Source organism: Nilaparvata lugens, chromosome X, assembly GCF_014356525.2.
Source record: "Nilaparvata lugens isolate BPH chromosome X, ASM1435652v1, whole genome shotgun sequence".
NCBI classification, from domain to species: Eukaryota; Metazoa; Arthropoda; class Insecta; order Hemiptera; family Delphacidae; genus Nilaparvata; species Nilaparvata lugens.
Genome location: NC_052518.1, coordinates 44,519,401 through 44,525,001, shown reverse-complemented (window position 1 = coordinate 44,525,001; position 5,601 = coordinate 44,519,401). Strand labels below are relative to the sequence as shown.

At 32.7% G+C, this 5,601-nt stretch overlaps 1 long non-coding RNA gene across 1 annotated transcript; it reads right to left on the bottom strand.

Moving 5' to 3' along the window:
- Positions 1-1,379: 1,379 nt before the first annotated feature.
- LOC111051906 lies at positions 1,380-3,849 on the bottom strand. Its single transcript, XR_005572976.1, has 2 exons — positions 3,662-3,849; positions 1,380-2,451 (listed from the first exon to the last, which is right to left on the bottom strand). It is a non-coding gene; the product is annotated as an uncharacterized LOC111051906 (long non-coding RNA).
- Positions 3,850-5,601: the final 1,752 nt, after the last annotated feature.

Sequence of the window (5,601 nt, the reverse complement as noted above, 5' to 3'; positions counted from 1 at the left end):
TCTGGCAAAATCAGTGATCGGACAGAAAAATTTGCTCTTGCCTTTTTTAAGATCATAAAATTCTGAATGAAATGAGATCATTCGGAACTCTCTATCTCCAATGAGTACTGAGTTATGATTTTTCAAATATGAGTGATATTTTAAGAAAAAAAATCAATTTTGATCATATTTAGTATTTGATCAACAATATATCCCAATTACAATCTAGATGTGAAATTCAAAATCCCTCTGGGCGTAATTTTGTGCTCTAAAATCTGAGACTAGGTAGAGCGCTCTATCTCATATACATTTCCAGGTACACTTGACAACAATGCTCATTGTATTGTGAAAAACACCTCATTTTTAGCTTCAACCATCATCACCATCTATATTGTCCTCACAGTGATATTTCGCACATCGATATAAGCTCATGAGATTATATGTTCTATGAGAATCACCCGTTAGTTGCACTTCATTTCAGTATTTCCTAGTGGAGAGGCGCGCGAGGACACGATCAAGGATCGCTTAAGGATCAAGCTATCAAAATGAAAAAGTTTTCTTAGGAAAACATTTTTTTTCAATCATTACTTTCTGAGACATGAGCGCCTAAAGTTTAAATTTTTGGGACAGAACATTTTAAATTCGGTTCGAGATGAATCCATAAAATTCAAAGGATAAATTCTTCATGGCATTTTTGATTTAATAAAACAAAAATTTTCTGAAAATATCAATTTTTGAGAAAGCTATTCAATTTACTAAAAATGACCAAAATAGTGTTTAGTTGAGTTTTTTTTGTAAATTGAATAACTTTTTCAAAAATTGATATTTTCAGAAAATGTTTCGTACCGAATTTGAAATGTCCTGTCCCAAAAATTTAAACTTTAGGCGTTCGATATCTCAAAAAGTAATGATTGGAAGAAAATGTTTTCCTAAGAAAACTTTTTCATTTTGATATATACCGGTACAAATCGAAAAACTTTGAAAAATATCACCAGTACAAGAAAGTTTATTTTTAGCCTTTGCACAGCCTTAAGACATAGACTGCAACATAGTATTAGGCCTACTTAATTTGCTAAGTAATTAGAACTACAATTTCTACAAGTTTGTTTAACACACCTGTTTAATTAAGTAGAACTCGTCTGACCTTTGCATGGGGAAATTCCTTCACCAATTCTTCAAGATCTGGGGACTGAACTATTTCATGTTCGCTAGACCACTCAGGCGTTCCTGGGACATTGTTGATCTTAGAAAAGTCTTCATTAGCTCGAGGTTGAAAAGCTTCTTATATAATTTTACCATTCACATTTGATATTATGAATTTATTATAAATTTGTATTTTTAAATTTTTCGTTCCTTTAAATGCATTACTCAACACTTTACCAAATTACAAAAGCCTCATATTTTCCAAAATAAAAAAGATATTCGATATTATTACAATAGAGTGAATAAGATAAAAAGAAAATAAACTTAAATTGACTATAACATTAAGGGAAATAAGAAAGCAGATTCTTCATGAGGTTGATTACCCCACATTTTTGGTCTCAACCCATTTCTCAATGTATTCCTCAAATTTCTCGAGAACTCACATTCCATGTCCACTTTAACTTTGTACGTGGAATGTACCATCAAGTCACCATTTAATATTATCATTGAACAAGAACAACTATAGAAATATGTATTACAAACTATAAAAACAAACAAATCAAAAGCAGTATACTGTGGAGATCACAGTGCTGCTGCTTCTGCGGTGGTAAGTGGAAATTAACACGCCGGATAGGAAATTAAGTTCGCCGGATAAGCTAGTCGTATATAACTAGTACTTCATCTTTTTGGATGAAGTTCCATACATTTCCGACTTCCTGTTAGCATTCTGATCGAAGTTGACAAATGCATAGCATCTTACTGTGAAGAAATGTTTCACAATTTTACTTTTTAAATCACAGCATTCGGGTATTACTGCAGCAATGTCTTTCAAAATTCTTTTACTGATAGAATTCAATCCATTTTTCTGTATGTGTGTTCCAAATTTACGAAATAAAACTTCACAATTGATTATCAATTTGAATAGTTCAACATTTGGCATCTTCAAATTTCCCATGCTGAGATAGTCAACATAAAATGTTCGCCAGTTATTTTCAGTATCCCCCAGATTCAGGAACGCAGCACAGTTCGCACATTTGATATTTTTCAGCAATGCAAGCGTAGTGCTCCCCCCAATATTGAACAATAAGTTCAAATCCTCACTGTCCAGATTTGAACTTTCGGGAAAAACTGGTTCAATTACACCATCTGGAAGGGAGTCTTGGCAATTGGCGTCTTGGATTCTTGGTTTGGCGTGCGTTTCAAAGCAGATATCTGATCTTCATTAAGGATTACCTCCATCATCGATTCTTTCTCCTTGAGCTATGCTTTCAGTGAGGAGACTTCATTTTCGAGCTGGAGAATTTTCTTCTGTTCTTCTGTAGCCTGAGCCTGAAACATATTATTTGAACTCTATTCAAACTGAAAATATAACATACTGAGTAAAATAATAAAATTAAATAAAAGTGCAAAGACTCTCTTACAGTAAGCAAATTATTTTATTGCAGTCTGATTAGAATGTAAGCAAGTATGTTTAGTGTCATAGTCTGGCTGTGGGTGTGTGTGACAGAGAGAGATTAAATTATTTACTTGATTCGTGTATAGGTAACAAAATATACAGGTTTGAATTTTAGGTAAAATATACAGAAATATGAATTTTTTAAATATACAGTATAAATATTCAAGTATTATAGTTGTTATACTCCATATGAATACTGTACCAAATTATGTATTATCTTTGTTAATGAATTCTAATACTATAAAAAGTATCCAAGGACCCAACATTGCATTGAACAAATTATCAATTGTATCAATGAAAATAATTGCTTCTATTTAATATAGTTCATCGGGAGTGGCCGTAGTCGAGTGGATCAGATGCTGGCTTTATAATTCAGAGGTCCGGGTTCAAATCCCAGCCCCGGCAAGATATTTATCTCGGACCACTCCCAAGTTTCGGATGGATACGTTAAGTTGTCGGTCCCGCCTGCCTAAAAAGCAATCGTTAGATCATGTCAGAGACACTGAAAACTCTGACACCAGATCTGAGCCTGCCAGGACACTCGATATTATTATTATTATAGTTTATCTCAAATTATTCAAGATATTTCTCAAAAATATTAATTTGATGATTGCCATATTGAAATAAACGGGGTCTATCATTTTCAAGGTTAAGGCCCAATTCATACTGGTCAGGGGTGCAGCGTGGCAGAGACATCAGTTTGGTGTCTGATTGGCTGAATGTTTTTGGGATCCTATAAGCTGTGCATGCATGAGATCTCCGCCAAGCTGCATGCCCGAACTGTATGAATTGGGCCCAAGATGGCCGTTTTTTGCTATATTTCTCAATATTCAACCCCAAATGTCTCAAATTTAAAAAATATTTATTCAAGTGATTATTCAATTTTTCAATGCAGTTTTTCTATTGCAGTCTCAGAGAATCAGAATGATATAAATTATTGTGTCACATGAAGCTCAATTGTTCATTCTATAATTTTATAGGATTTGTGCCACCTTGTTCCTGTAGCTGCACAGCTATTAAAGAAATAGTTGTGTGTCAGACAATAAATTCAGTCAAATGATAGGAATTCGATTTATTACTAACCTCATGAAGATGTGCAACTCCATCCTCTACATCAGATTTTCCAGTTTCACAGGTTCCACTAATATTCAAAGATTCAACAATTCCACTAGTTTTCATAACCTGAAAAATAAAAGGAAATAATCAATGTTCATGAATGCAAATGGAAAAGTTTGAATGCCTATTTCAAATTAATGGATTCAGGTTCCCAGATTTTCAATAATGTTGTGAAAAACCCCCTTCCTCTATATACTCACAATTCAAAAAACTTGCCATAAAAATAGTAACGGAATAAGTTATTCAAAAGGAGACAATGATGATACACTTTATCGATAAAAAACTTTAAACTTAAGTTGCTAGATTAATGATAAGATTCAGTAGTATCTGATGATCAGTAGACCTACTGATTTAAAATTGAACATTTTGGGGCAAAACTTTACTTTACCTCCCCAGTTAGTTGGCGACAAATTTCTGGTTGCAATCGGTTTGGGATATTATTTTGATTATGAAACCATAAAAAAATTGCGTCACTCATCTGTAGTTGATATTTAAACCAAGTACAAAGTAGATTTATTAAAAATTTGGAGCTTCGACTTACAATAAATCAGAAACATAGGTACTCTGTATTCTATGTACACAACTTAAAATAACACCTAATAGTAAGATAGTAGAAGAGAGCATGGAGAGACGAGACTATATGCTGTGTGACACTCCTAACAAACCTAAGCTATTCGTAACACCTAACAATAGTCAGTTGGCTGCTATTATACTGATTACATTTTCTAACATGAAAGAATGAAGACAAATGAATACTGGATTTACATGGATTATACAATTAACAACGTTCACTTTGAGATATTTTATTGAGAATCAAATAATTTTTTATGTGTAATGGCCATCAACCTCAAAGAGATTAATAGTAATTTTAAAATTTACTTGAAATAATGATAAGTCAGCTATTGCATTGCAATGCAATGTTAGATTTCCATTCATAATTTTAATGGGCGAAATGTTAATCAATAATTTATCTTGTAGTGAGATTGTCGTTTTGGCGCCAACAGTTTTGGTGGGTTGGGAACATTAAATATGGCTGGAACAGCATTGGGCTTTAACTTTTTCCACCCATCTGCTTGCTGTGACTCCCATTGACTATCTTCAAAATGTACCTGAATAAATAAGATTGAATCAAGTTAATTTATGTGAACCCCAAAAATGCAACTTACTTGACAAAATACAGTATATAGTTTTCAATTGATGATGTACTAAAAAATAATTGAAAATCTGTAGCTGCGGTGGCATTAATGCACAAGTACCATGGGTACTAACGCCACCGCAATTAGTTTATCTATTATCTCAACATTATTAACATTTAACCATTTACGTTTTGATTAAGTTACCATTTAATGTTATTTACTACTTACTATCAATCAACAAAATCCAGTAAAGTTTTTAATATTGATGATGAAGGATAATAATTGATAATCTGTAGCTGCGGTGGCAATAATACATAAGAACCTAAATGGGCAACTCAATCAATAGAAAAAATGAGTTGGTTAAAAATAGAGAATTACAATATCTGAATTACAGCCCAAATTCAAATAATCGGCATAATGATATGATCCTAGAATGGCTTCTACTGTTGCTGTACAAGCCAATCCAGGATGCAGGGTCATATCAATTATAGGATTATTTAGTATGGATCACCTTAACAGTTTCAGCATCAAGTGTTTCGGAGCTTTCATCCACCACAGTTTAAATTGAAAAATTCACACTTTCTTCTAAAACTAAGTTATTGTACTTTCACCACTTTTGTTCATTTACCAAGATAGTCTATATGCCTACATATAGGCTATGTGATTAAGTGTAACTTACTTAAACTCATTAGCGTACTATAATTATTAAAATTAACTACAAATTGGTTTCAATACTAACATAGACTATTATTGGGTGAAAAAAACAACTTT